This window comes from Ostrinia furnacalis, unplaced genomic scaffold (genome assembly GCF_004193835.3).
Source record: "Ostrinia furnacalis isolate ACB-3 unplaced genomic scaffold, ASM419383v2 OfSCF6657, whole genome shotgun sequence".
Taxonomy (NCBI): Eukaryota; Metazoa; Arthropoda; class Insecta; order Lepidoptera; family Crambidae; genus Ostrinia; species Ostrinia furnacalis.
In genome coordinates this window covers 777,769-792,867 of record NW_021136896.1, presented here as the reverse complement: position 1 = coordinate 792,867, position 15,099 = coordinate 777,769, and the positions used below count along the sequence as shown (strand labels likewise).

At 36.4% G+C, this 15,099-nt stretch overlaps 1 non-coding gene across 1 annotated transcript; it reads left to right on the top strand.

Annotated features, from left to right (window-relative positions):
- Nucleotides 1-737: 737 nt before the first annotated feature.
- Nucleotides 738-809, top strand: TRNAQ-CUG (transfer RNA glutamine (anticodon CUG)). The gene has a single exon. It is a non-coding gene; the product is annotated as a tRNA-Gln (tRNA).
- The last annotated feature ends 14,290 nt before the right edge of the window (nt 810-15,099 follow it).

Below are 15,099 nucleotides of genomic sequence, written 5' to 3'. Positions count from 1 at the left end.
TCCACCTTCAGCCTAATCATCAGTTTCCACCAGGTGTGTTAAAGGGCAAGAGCTTCCTCGTTGAGAATAAATACATGTTCTGTCCAGTTATTGTCTCTAAATCTGTTCTACGTTATGTAAACTTAGAGGATTCCCAATATTAATTCACTCTAAGAAAGTCAAAAACATGTAACGGAATCTCCGACTTACTACTTTAGTGGAGCGATTACAGGAAATAGTGGCCCATTAAGTACATGTTTTTTTGTATTATTATGAATGTCCAGGAAACGGCACAGTTTTTAAAATGGTTTTGAACCTATGGAAGTTCTTTTTTTACTTAAACTTTTAAGTTGAAAATTTGATAGTGTTCTGCTAAAAGCATAATTTTAATGTTTCTAGCAAAACTTTTGTATCTTGCATCAAAGATAGGAAGGTGATTATTTTTTTCAAATATCTGCAATTAATAAGGAATTTGTCGAAAAAAAGAAATCTGAAAAAAGTCAACCCAAAAAAAAGATAAAAATGTTTAAAGCCTACTAGGTCACAAAATTTTAAAATATCACAAAATTAACTCTATCTCCTAAACTAAGCAAAATCGTATTATACACATGGGGGTGATTTAGATACACCTTGATGTAAGGAATCTAAATTTTTCTTTTAGACCTCACTGTTTTGGCCACCCTGTATATAAAAAGTTTATTTAGTTATTTTATCATTAATCGTGGAGGTTGGAACGAAATTTCGCCACCCCTCTCAACGGTCCCATGGTGTAATGGTTAGCACTCTGGACTCTGAATCCAGCGATCCGAGTTCAAATCTCGGTGGGACCTTGCTTTTTGACTAATTTTGTTTGATTTTCTATGCAAAACCTTTTGTAAACTATAATAATTAATTGAATAAGTCATTGTAGGTAATTCGTTTTTTATGGAAGATCGGGAAACAGCACAAGTTGTTGCCAAAATATTTTGAACCATGATATTAAGACCGTCTTGCTAATTTTCGGATACATGAATAACAAGAAATGTTGATTGTAATAATTATTATAAAAGGACCGTATTAGTAAATATAAATAATTAAATAATAGTAAAATATCCTTAGTTATCCTAGTATAATTTTCAAGGCAAACACATTTTTGGACAACCCGAAATTCACTCACATAGAGACGCGGGCAAAACAATTAGCAAAATAAACAAAACCGTTTATTTTACGTTTTATTTATTTACCAACGCACTCTTTATCCACCATCAAGAAGTTCAAAGCTCTTATTATAAATATTAATTTTCCAAATCCTCCCAAATGTTCTACGTATGTGTGCGTGGCGCGTGGCAGCCACGTGGCGCGCGTGTGCGTGATATTCTTTTTCTGAGTAACGAGCAAAAATGTTTAATTGCGTTTCGAACTATTGTGCCCGTTGTTATTTAATCTGTAGTTCTGACAGTAATGTATTCTGAGATGAAAACGGACAGTCGACAAAGTGTACTTAATTTGGAGTGATTTTGAGAAAGGTCTCAGTAGGCAATAGTAACTCCCTTTGAAAGTTTTAGGTACAATTTCATTGGAAATTCATAATAAATATTTTTCTTTTTCTTGAGTATTGTACATTCATTCCGGTTCGATTATTTTAACTCTACATAATGAAGCTTATTTGTAACAAACTGTATTCTACCGTCTATTTCATCATCAACAGCCCTTTACAGTCCACTGCTGGACTATGAGCCTCCTCCACTATAGTGGAGGGTTTTGCCATAATCTCCACGCTTGGCAGGCGGGTTGGAGATCGCAGTTTAAAAGATTGATGTTTTTCAGAGAGCGCTGCTGCCCATTCTCTGTNGGTTTTGCCATAATCTCCACGCTTGGCAGGCGGGTTGGAGATCGCAGTTTAAAAGATTGATGTTTTTCAGAGAGCGCTGCTGCCCATTCTCTGTTTGATGTGTAGTCCCTAAGTCGCCTCTTACGACACCCGCGGGAAGAGTAGGGGTTGGTGACAAATGTATTCTACTCTGCCGTCACCACACGGCACCACCGTCTATTTATTTTCAAGGAAAACGTATTATCGTGACGTAACTTTCCATGTCAGCCTATATTAAATACTAAATCACCCCTAATTACAACATAGAATCGCAATTTTCCCTAAAAATCACATTGAAGACCTCAACGGAGTGCCCCACGTGGGTCTTTCGTTTCTCCGTGAGTCCCGTGACGTCACCGCTGGTTGGCATACGTCATTCACTGGCCTGGATTCGCCAGTGACCTAATTTAATTTTAAAACAGTTTTCGACGTGTTGTTGTTGGTAACTAAACCATTTTATACCTAGGTTTTTCTTGTTTCTGCGTTTATCGGGCACATGTTGATCATTAAATAAATGTAAAAAATTTAAGTAGGAATACATTTATGTTTACATCTTATAGATTTTAATTTTATTTCTAAAATTATAGAGTAGTTAATGAAGGTTAAAACTCCGTAGGCGGTCGTATTAAGAAGTAGCACCTACCCATTAAGCATCAACTTCACCTAAGTAATTAATTATGTTTAATGTGTTTTCTTTGTTGAGTTTCCCTTTGATTCCTGACCTTTACCGTTCTATTAATACACGGTCCGTAAAATATAAAAATAAATCCTTGAAATAAAATTAGCTTTCTTATTTTTGACGGCAATCTTTGTAACCTATTTCCAAATCTAAATAAATCTCTAAAGTTTAAAATAGGTAATTAGGTTCATGTTTTTTTTGTGAGATCGGCAATTATTTCATGTTCCTACCTAATTTAGGGTTTACAGTAAACCAAAAAGGAATTTAATTCGATAGAGTCAGAAAAGTAATTTATCTTCTGCAAATATGTAGGCTTTTAAAAAGCGCTTTTACACGTCCCAGAATACTACCCTAACACTGCTTCGGGATAATAAATGGACCAGTGCTGAGAAGAAACAGCGCATGAAACTTAGTCACCAATAAATGTTACTTAACATGCAGTTAAATATGTTTTGACTGTTGAAAATTGCACTTAAATACAATTTAAATCTGATGTCCTAAAAATATCACGTTCTCCCTTCGAGCGTTGTACACAATAAGAAAATCACTGCTACACCTACGAGTATAATGGCGCGTCAATTCTGCTAAACTGTTTACCCCGCTTGTTTGCCGGGTCTGCTGCGCAAAAACTTATTGATACAAGGCCCAGTTTATTCGCTTCCTGCAATGTTGTGATATGATACTCTTGCTGTCAAAACAACATCACTTTCTATCGAAGTTAGTGGGATTAACGTTGGTACCTGACAAGTATAGCATTATAACTCGTTTATTTATTTTCGTGTAAATAATTTACCTGCTGTGAAATCTTTTAAACATATACATTAACTCTATTGTCTGTTTCAGTACTGATACTGAGGGAAAGAAATGCAAAGACTCAATCTCTATTTTCAGCCATTTTTAAGTAAGTATGTATAAAATATTTTTTGTTTGACTACAAACAATTATTTAGGCCTACTTAATAGGGTCATCTATAGGTCTCTGCATGTGTGTAAGGTTAACGTATTAAGGACGATTTGTTGACACGTTACATTTGGTGCAGGGCTTGGTTTGAACTCTTTATGGGACAGAGGACCAGTTTACGGTGTTACAAACACAGTAATCCACATAGTTTTTTCGTAGAACTTCAGTAATAATTAATTAGGGGTAAAGTAGAGTTAGTCAAGTTTATAAGAAAGAAAATAAGTACTTTTGTAAACGACAAAGTAATGTAAAATAGATAACCATCTTAAAATGTGTATCATAAAACTTTAATATGATTTAAATTAAATGTATCAAGAAGCTTGCCTATCAGAACCTTCTTGGAGACTAAATAAGTCATCGATCGCTATCGTTGGAATCCAGTTTTTGTAAATCGAGATAGTAATCTATTACTCTCGAATTCTCTGTCTTATTGTTGTTGTGTACTGCAGTTCACTGACTCAAAATAAAACTCGAGTAACAGTCGGCTGTGTGCCAATTTTAAAGCGCGCGGTAGCGTGAGAGTCGCGTTACGTCCATACAAATTGACAGAGTCGCCTCTCCTCCTCACTAGTATTATATTATCTGTGTCCTCACTGAACCACGTGTAGACACACGCTTGCTGTCAAACTGTAGGGAATCGTTATGCTGTGTTCTTTGGACACTGGACTCCCCCAGCAGTGTTCATAGGCTTATAATGTTGAATGTTTTTGTTGATGGTGTAGGGCAAAACACGAGCTGGAGACCCGTCTTAACGTAAACGTTGTCATGTTATACTGGAGGAAAGTCAATCACTGGTTTCAAATGCCTCCTATTTTCTTCCAATTGATTTTTCACAGGGCCAATGACGGTTTAACTTAGTCGTGGGACAAATTTAGCCTTTATTAGGCTTTTATTGGCAGTCAAGACAATCTGACAATCAAGAAGATTCTGGATAATGTATAGGAGTGGCAACGGTGGGAACGAGAGATGATAATAGTTTCCATGATACATGAATGTGAAAAACTGTAGCTAAAATTTTGTATTAAATAAATAACAATTAGAATTATGTAAGGCTCTATTGTCTGAAAATGTTAAGAAATGCAGGCTCACGCGCGCGGGCCTATTACAATAAATTGGGAAGCTCGTTTATATCCCCAGACATAGTTGGAGGTAATATTCTTGCGTATCAGTTAAGTGCTTAAGTGCCAATAAAAGCTCTGTTTGAAAGTTTGGGATTCGTGCCTGTTTGAAAATGTTGAATATTTAATAGCCGAATAATGTTATATCATTTTTATTACACATTTAAGTACCTGTTTAATTTATTTTTAGGCTAGCATTACTTATTGAATGATCAAACGAACTTACCAAGTGAAGTTCGATCTAAATTATCCTGTTTTCGCCGAAGAGATTTATCTTACCATGTAGTACCCCTGTACGACAACCCAATCCGCCCACAATATTCAGCGTAGTAGTATTAAAAAACAAAAGAGCGGGCAACCCCACCCCTACCACGCTGTGGGCTCGGTGTCCGAGCGGTCTCATTATATTTAGAGAAGAGATGACATTGACGTTTACCTCCAGGGAAGAAGATATAGAAATCTTCGGGTTGGGAGGGACCTTAAATCTCTTCGGCGAAAACAGGATAATTTAGATCGAACTTCACTTGGTAAGTTCGTTTGATCATAGAATGGCTACTGGGTAACATCTCGCATTACCTCGGAGCAAAAAAATGGCTACTGGTTAACATCGCGCGTTAACTTGGAGCTAAAAATGGGTCAAAGTTACGCGTCGTGTCACAACGCTTATAATAAAAATGTACGAGCACTTGCACAAAATAGTTGTTACAACCAACCTTTTGTTGGGTCTAATTCTCGTCACTACACTGCACAACTTAAAATAATTACGTTTTTTGTCGGTAAAAACGTCCTGGTGACGTCACTTAAGCATTTTTCTTATACTGCGTGCGGTCGTTGCGCGTGCGCACAAAGGAATGAGACCGCTCGGACACCGAGCCCACAGCGTGGTAGGGGTGGGGTTGCCCGCTCTTTTGTTTTTTAATACTACTACGCTGAATATTGTGTGCGGATTGGGTTGTCGTACAGGGGTACTACATGGTAAGATAAATCTCGGAGGCGAAAGCAGGATAATTATCTACAATGAAACTCGTATAACTGGTTATGTACGGGCAAGCCATCGTACATTGCACTTACTTTTACGCTTATGTTTGCGTCCCACTTTTTGTGCGCGCGTTAGTTACTATTTTAAGTATTTTTCTTTCTTATAACTCAGTACGTCAACACCCATTCCACGTAACACTACTATTCAAGAAAAGATTTGCCACAATTACTCTCGTCAGTATTTCAATACAATATAAACTTCACACATTGGAGATCTTTTCTTCTCGACGTGCTCTTCAACTCTACTTCAACTCTACTACGATAAACGTATGGCCCTACAAACCAGTTTGGGACTAGATACTACTTTGGGACTAGATAGTTGTAGCGATTGCTCAGAGTATCATCTACCAAGAATTACCTCTTGTGCCAAACATACCTCAAGGGCCTCGACACAACGGTTACCCAACGGCGAGAGGAGCAGTCCTCGAGGGCCCTCTTCAGCCCTCCCGCGGGCCCAATGACTTGTCTCAGCGAAAATAATGCGCAGATGTCGAAGGTATGGAAGTGACGAGAATAATAGACATTATTTCAGAGAAATTAAAGGTTACGAAAATAAGTGAGGCTGGTACAAATACAAAGCAGGTACGCACAGTTGTGTGCGTACATAAAAATTATCGTAATACATTGCGTTAATAATTATCGTAATACGTTGTCGTCAGTATTTAGCGTGGTTCTGCGTAAAAGATTTTTCATGAATAAAATAAAGATTAAAGAACACTGTAGTGGCAGTTGCAATGAGAAAACTTTTGCTACGACGTAGCACCGTCGTAGTTTTAAAAGACTACGAAAGCTCAACATCCTTACAATACAAACTTACTGAAATTACACCAAAGTCATGTCTATTGACTCAATATAAAAAAACAATCGTTGTCGACCAATGCTTGACGTTGAAAAAACATTAAAAAAATGTACGAACACGGGAGCTTTTCAGAAGATATTCGGTAATATTCCGTATTGTATACTAGAGATAATAAACGAGTTCTATACACAATAGTTTAAAATATTTTAACTGCCGAAACAAATAAAATAATAGAGTGAAATTGGATTTCAATTGTTTCAGATTGAAAGCTGTTTGCACGTCGAAATAGTTATTTTTCGAAATTGGTTTATAACTTTCTGTCGACGGGCAGCTGCTCGAAAATAAACCGGGAATTCTTTAGTTAGATTATCGAGTAAGCTAACCTGACCACCCAACCATTAAATATTTGAAGGATAAGTAAAGGATCTAGCGCAATGAATGAATTAATTACCATGTTCATTCATTCAAAAATTAACTTCATGTTTAAGTCAGCTTTTTATTTTATATCCACATCACAATACTATACTTACCTAAGTATTTGTCTCACGTAGGTATATTTACAACAAAACTCACAACCTTATAATAATAATAATAAAGGTTTCTTTTTTATTAACTGATAATTAGAAAAAATCAGATTAGTTTTGAAGTTTATATCGTGGCCTGTTTAAGACGCGACTTTTTATAACAATGAAGACCAATACACTTATTAATTCCTACTACAATTTACTTTCGAAACCGCGCAACTTAAACTAGAGCTCTTTAGAGCGAGATTCCCTTGTAATATTCACAGTATTTCCAATAAGTCCAAATAGGTCAAATCAAATTAGATCAACTTTTCAACTCGTGGCGCATCCAGCCCAAGACAACCGCCACGCGGCCGGCTGCGTGGACACGTGGTCTCTGCGATCGACACCCCTGCAATGGTACGCACTTCATTCAGGTTAAGGTAACCGAACACGTCTTTGTTATGTAACGACTGAACGGGGGAATACGCACTTTGTTGAGGAAAATTTTCCGTTCGGAACAGCTGATTATTGGGACTAATTATATTACTTACTACTTGATTCGAATACATAGAGATATATTCTGATGGTCTGTTCTCAATCTCAAACCGATACTTATCATCAGAGCTTACACTTAAAGCAAAGGTATAATTTACTAACGCAGTTTTCGTATCTTTAAGTTTGTTAGCTGTCTTTTCAAACTATAGTACTATAAGATACATAAATAGGTATTTGGAATCGAAAAAAGTTCCGAATCAAAGAAATTTACATTAAAATCTAATACGTCATTATTATTACAAAAATTGCAATAAACAATGCAACAAGTACGAATCTGTTAAGTACCTACCAAGGCAATCTACCGCGAATGCTACGAGCTGCTACGAAAATGAAAGCATAACGCTACGCTACGAGGAGTTCGTTCGTTCGTTTCAGCCAAATAATGTCCACTGCTGGACAAAGGCCCTTCAAGGATTTCCATGACGACCGGCCTTGCGCGGCCCGCATCCAGGTTCTTGGCACGATTAAAGCAGTAACACTATACATATAATTTACCGTGTATATTATACATAGGAAGTAGTGTTATGCAAGCTGTATAAAAAAGTACCCAAAGTACAGTAGGAAGAAGTTACGTGTCATCAGTTACATATTAGGGCTACGTGAGGCGCCAAGTGTCGCTAACGGCTATTTGTCCGGAGATACGGCCCCCGCTGATATTGCCGCGTTTAGAATAAACATTACTCATTCATAGAATATCATACTTTCGATATTGGAGTCTATGCAAGACCGCACGCTGTTGTGATAGTGTTTTCATAAAACCCAAACTATTTCTTACTGGAAAATGAAGACTTAAGTACAAGTATCCCTTTATAACAGCGTTTCTGAATTCATAAAACTCAACCTTAGACACGAAATCTTATTTGAACACTTTTGGGTGAAACTCAGGATAAAATTACCCATTCAAAATTAAAAAGAGTATTTACCAAGGATAAACAGTGTAATCATCTTTGTGCGTATCGTCGGTTTCTTTCTTGCTTTTGTCAAGACGCTGTCTATTTTAAGAATTTGTAAAATTTAAGAGTTTAGTTTTAGCAAGTGTTTCCATCACAGCTGAGGGTTGGCGTGTGAGTGCGCAGAGGAGATAAGGGGGCGTCCATAAATTACGTGAGACAATTTTGGCTATTTTTCAACCCCCCCGCCCCCCTTGGTGAGATTTGGTGAGATTTTGCCAGACCCCCTCCCCCACCCCCTAATCTCACGTGATAATTAAAAAAAAAAACGAAATTTAATAGTTTGGAGTAATTTAACTGAGAAAGTTTTTTTTTGTGTGCTTAGTGCGAGTTTGCATAATTTACCGTTGTCGCTAATGAGTGCATCAAAAACATCAATAAAGTTTAAGATTTTAGTTCTTGACAGTATCTGCTAGGGACGCTGAACAATCATCATACATTTAATACATGTCATTTTTTAAAGTTTCAGAAATTTCATATCTAATAAAAATTCCTTAGAAGAAAATATTAAAAGCGACTTTAGGTGAAGTAGTTGCTTGCTTCTGAAATATATTTTGTTAACGACGGACAACTACGGAACCCTACACTGCGCGTGGCACGACACGCACGTGGCCAATTTTTTTACTTAAGATTTAAACCCAGTTTTCTGGCAAACTCTATTCCTCTAATTATTGCGGAAAAAATTACGTGATATTTCCTGAGACCCCCCCTCTCCCCCACGTGAGATTTAGTGAGGTTTTTGTTGACCCCCTCCCCCCCCTAAAAGTCTCACGTAATTTATGGACGCCCCCTAATTATTATGCAATTTTACAGTTCACAATAACAGTCCTACATCTATACAGTTGCAGTCTACTTTAACTTATAATGCAAATTACAAGGACGCACGTAGAAGCAGATAAAAGTCACAATAGCCGAACGATGAAGGGATTGGATCTGTCGACTCGAAATCCGAGGAACGCGGGTTCGAATACCGCTCGACTATTGTGGTCAGCACACTTGTAAAACAAGCATGTGTCATAGCTTAAGTACGAGGGGCTAACGGGGCTGTTAGTAATTTGTGCAATACAAATTATGTACTAATATTCTCATTAAACAAAATAAATATAGGCATTGGCCGGTTGAAGTGCTGCGTGAGCTCACGGCACGTAGCTGATACGCGGTTACGTCACAACCATTATCTTTTGTTGACTGTCTGTCTATTCAATTAAATCAGACTGTTTGTTTGCAAACGAAATTTAAACATGCGTTTGAACAATTGTAGTAATTTTGTACATAATTTATAGTTAATTTCATGTAAGTAAGTAGTTAAAAGAATTAAACTACGAGTAACAGCGTGCTTGCTGAAGACATTTTTTGAAACCAAATTAAAAGAGTCATAATAACAGTGTCTCATTATAGGTAAATGGCATTTCATTAAGGTTGTGTTCATTTCTTATGATTACTTTGCTTTCTATTTCAAGATCAAATCAAATATCAAATCAAGTCATTTATTTCGTTTGAAAGTGGTACATGTAAAATAATGTAAATAGATGGTAAAGTAGATTAAAGTAGGATCACACATTTCACCAGAAAATGGCATGCAAAAAAAACACTAAGTCATAGTTTTGATTTCACTTTCAGCGAAGTGATACCTACTAATTTATCCAATGCGACTTGACCTTTAGTGAAGAATTCCAGAAATTGACAAGAACCTGTTGACCTCACCTAACAAGCTTTCCAATTAGCTCAGGTCTTATTAATTAGGTTGTATCTTAAGTCTCTCTTAATATGTCGTAGAAGTAGCTCCACTAATTAATTTGTGATACAAGGGTTTTTCTTTCCTTTGTATCTTGTTTTAATAAAACCCTATTATCCTGCCTCCTGACACCCTATATTTTTTCCGTCGGGCACAATCCTAATAAAACAGTCAACGTGTTAATATTTGCGTATGCGTAACTTAGTTTTACATTAATTTAATTCTTTGACAAAGTTACATCAGGAGAAGCTTTTGCTTGTGACCTTCTTTTGTGCTTCGGTTCGGTTCCTATTTTTTAATCTATCTACTAGCCCGCGATCTCGTACTCGTGGACCCCTTTTTACCTCCTTAGGGGTGGAGTTTCGTAAAATCTGTTCTTAGCGGATGTCTACACACTTTAAAGAACCTACTTGTCAAATTTCAAGTTTGTAGGTGTTATAGTTTCTGAGATTTCATGATGAGTGAGTCAGTCAGTGACCTTTCACTTTTATTAGGAACTAGAATAAAGTTCAAAGTTGTTGTTACCTAATTGCTATCTCTGGAACAATGCCTCTCGAACATTGTTCGTGATAAGTTTCGGCAAGGGCTGCACTTCCCGCGGCCCGGCATTGACCTAATATCTGGACCTGCGGCTCTCGGGCCCCTTCTCAGGTGCTGACGGGGATTATTGGCTGAATAGGGTCAGTCTAAGGTGACGTCAACTTTCTCCATATCGCAGCCATTATAATAGATAAAATTGATTACAAATCATCAAGGGAATTTGGTAGGTTATGCAGATTTAGAGAAATCTTGGGCAGAACTTCAGAGCAGCTATGTTCAGCAGTGTATAAGGTGGTAAATAAAGTCACAGAGTATCTTAGAAGGTTAGACCATCTCGATTGAGTGATTTAGCGTTATATCAATCGATATAAGCGAAAAGTATCGGGACTCGGGACAGCGGTAGGCGAAATGAAAACATGTTTTTAATTTTCTATCCCCGCACAACGCAAACATTTTATTTACCTGAATTTATCTGTTTGTATTGGTCTGCGCGTTTTCTAAGTATTTAAGTATTTACAAAAACATTAATGTACTACAAAATTCTCATAACAAAATCATTTAAAAGTTCGTAATGGGCACTCGGATTGAATGCAGTAAAACGGGCGGTAGTCGGCGATATTAACTTGATGAAGGTCGTGGAAATATGTATCGCGCCTTCATTTACATTTGGGTTCACTCGGATTTACATTTGGGGGTCGTAGTTTTGTAAACATTAATAATAATTCAGTTTAAGAACTCACTAAGTACCTTTCTGGCTGGGTGATATAAGCTTCTTTGCCCTATCCAATTTTATTAATACTTATTTAGAGTCGGCCCTCCGTATCAACTGACTCCAGGCAGCTCGGTCCTAGATCGACTCTTGATATACATCATGTATCTAATTATATATTTTTTTAGCATTGGCATGTCGATTAAAACTCTTAAATATCTTTTCGAATACCTGACATCCATCTCCCTTCTCCATTCATATCTTTGTGATACAGACTGCGAATATTCAAATCAATAAACGTAGTTTAAAAATCGTAAAATTATGAAGTTTTATTGTTTACTAGCTGTGCCCTGCGTCGCGGTAAAACGTAGCCTATGTGTTAATACAGGGTGTTAGCTAACTCCATACCAAATTTTATTAAAATCGCTCCTGCCGTTCAGACGTGAAGAAGTAACAAACATACACACTCAAAAACTTTCGCCTTTATAATATTAGTGTGATAAAGCCTGTATAGTAACGGCTAGTCAAGCTAAGCACTGTGGCCTCTTATGTGGTTGCAATAGAGACCTTTTTGCAAAAAAAGTGTATAGTTGGATGTGCTGTCGTCTTTACAAAGAGGAAAATACATTTGAGAAAAACGTAGCGTAAATAAATTCATTGCTCAATCAAAGTTAATGCTCTGGCTCGTAAAAGTTGCCCAAATAACCTGTAAAATGGTTTGGTATATGAAGTAATATTTTTATTTACTTTCGTTGAGACTTTAATTAATTTAGAAGGCCACTTTAATTAAAGTTAATGCCTTTAATTAAACTGCCTTCCTTTTATATACTCTACAAAAGTCGTCTGTCCTTAGGGCATAAAACGTTATCAAATAGAGCGCCGCCAATCATCGGCTAAATGTGATTGGGAGAGGAATCAAACCTGCTACCCTCCGTTGATTGCCTTTTGTAACTCGATTTCAACCCTCGGGTAACAATTCACAGCTTCTGTGTGGAATAATAATTGTCAGACGATATATTTACGACAGAAAGTTTTTAGTGTTTTTACAAAGGGTTTTTATTAAGTAATTAAAATGAAATTATTGCAAAGTTTTATTTACTTTTTTGTAATTTAAAGTTAGAGGAAAAATATAGTAAAGTCGTAAATAGTAAAATTCTCATTCGAGGTGCATTGGCGCATGAGGTCCATTCATAAAGAAAATTAATTGTTTTAAGCCTCAACTCAAAATATGGCGCTATGTTAAAATATGATAAAACACCAAATGACGTGACAACTCATTAGGTTATTCTTCGACACACTGTTAACTAGATAACGGGCGCGGTTACGCGCTATAAGGGACTCGCCACACTGGATGCGGTCTGCGGTCAGCTCAAAGTGAATGCAGCCTGCATTATTATGAACAACATTGTCGATCTCTATACATTTTGTATTGGTGCGATCTGCCAGTGCAGGTACGATCAAAGAAAATTGATAGGTATGGGCTGCGTTCATTTGATCTGACCACAGACCGCATAAGGCATCCAGTGTGACAAAAGCTTTAGACAGCCTTATACAGGGTGTCCCAGAAAGTAGTGTCAAGCCGAAGCCCAGAGGTAGAGCATCACTAGGGCTACCCGAATCACCGCGACTTTTGATACATAATTTTCGATTTATGATTTTTTTTACAACATAAGTTTTTTATTTTTTTTATTTTTTATCCACAACGAGGAAGCTCTTGGCCTGTATCTCAGTAAAGTACAGGATTTTTAACGTTTTTACATTAGCTAGGCCTAGTATTCATCTAATAAATAATTAAAATATCTGGTATGTAATTTGACTACCTATTCGCGCCACAGGGACCAAAAAACTCGAAAACTATCAAAAATCGCCCAAAATACATAGGGGTGATTTGGATAGCCTTAGTGCTCTACCTCTGAGCTTTGACTTGCCACTACTTTTTGGGACAACCTGTATACCACCTATACCATGGCAATTACCGTCAGGCACTTATAAAAATAAGAAAACGTCTTCATTTATTATTTACCTGAGACTTAGTTGCCGTTATGATGACAGTGATAATATTTGCTTATCAATTTACGTAATATGGAAACACTGGGCGCTTATTGATCTTAAAGTAAACTTGTAACATTCATTTATTTAAAACTCATTAGGTATGAAAACAAAAGATATCGAAAAAAGTACCTACCTACAGATTTTTGCGCAATTCAACGAAAGTGTAGTTTTGAATTTGAAATAATAATTATTTAATTAGGTACATAATATCATATGTAGTTTTCATTGCCACGAGATTTATATTTATATAAATACCTAATATACTAAAAATATTCCGCTATCTCGTCACCTCTTTAGAGTAACTGGTAGAAAATACAGTAAGGCTATTAGACCTAGTTTCAGCATGATAAACTGCTCAAATTACTGCAATCTACTATCTAGAGCCATTTTATCTTAAAGGATTGCATTCAAGGCGTAGACTCGCTCGCCGTCTTCTACATAATATGTAATTAATATTTTAAAATATGTAGAGACAGATCAGGGTAAAAAATTCAAAATTAACTATTAAAATATTATACAACTGACATAAGCAACCTGGGAAATGTAGTATGTAAAACAAAGCTAATAATAAAAAGGTAAGTACGTACTTCAAATATGTAGAGACCTTTTTTGCAAACATAACGTTACCTACTTTATGTCTTGTGTTTGAGCAAACAACGCCAATTAAAAGGTAAGTACGCACTTCAAACATGTAGAGACCCTCTTTGTTTAAAAAAGACATACTTTACTAACTAAGTGTTGTTCATCGTAATAAATGTTTCTTTCTTTGTATCTTTTTTATTTCATTCTTTCTTTCTTTTTTTAGTTTTTAGCAAGATAGAAATTTGTACTGTTGTATACAGTAAATCTTCAGTTAAGTGCTAAAGACTTGTTTTATCAACTACTTAAACCCACTACCGATTAAAGCCTTATAACAATTTGGGTCACTTTAAAACCTTCCCATGTCTTCTTTATTACCTAATGACCGGGGGTGGAATCAAATATAAATCTACTTTGTAACAAAGAAGGGTCTCCTTGTTATATAAATTACTTAACTACCTACTTAGAAGAAGATCAGCAGGTATCGGATTAGTGATTAAAAAGATTAAGATTGTTACTCCTATATTTACAAAACGCGAAGTAAGACTAAAAATATAAAGATTGTCTACTGAAAAATATCTGATCCAGTGTCTCAATTTTTTTCACTTTTAATCAAACTAAGAGGATAATTGAAAAGCGGGTATTAGTACCTACATGGCATCAATGTAATCAGAAATTGAATAAATATTTTATCCCTTTAAAAGTTCGCGTTATGTTTTTTTTCCTCAAAAGGATTTTCCCGGTAATAATACGGTATGGATGACTATTGGTCTCATGTTCATTTATTTTCAATTTTTACTTGTTTTTGACATTCATTTCTGTGAAATTTTCGAGGGATAATGTTGTACCGTTTCGCGTGGGTTGGTTTTAGACCGGGAATGCGGGATTGAAACATGTTTTGCGGCACGTATCTGCCTAAATGCGTCGTACGCACGGCACGGGGCTTTAGCGACGCGTAGATAGTCTACGTATTGCATTACGTTACAGGCTCCTAGAATATCCGAGACTATAATTTTCAAAAAATAAAATATACAAAAAAGTTTGCTGCTAT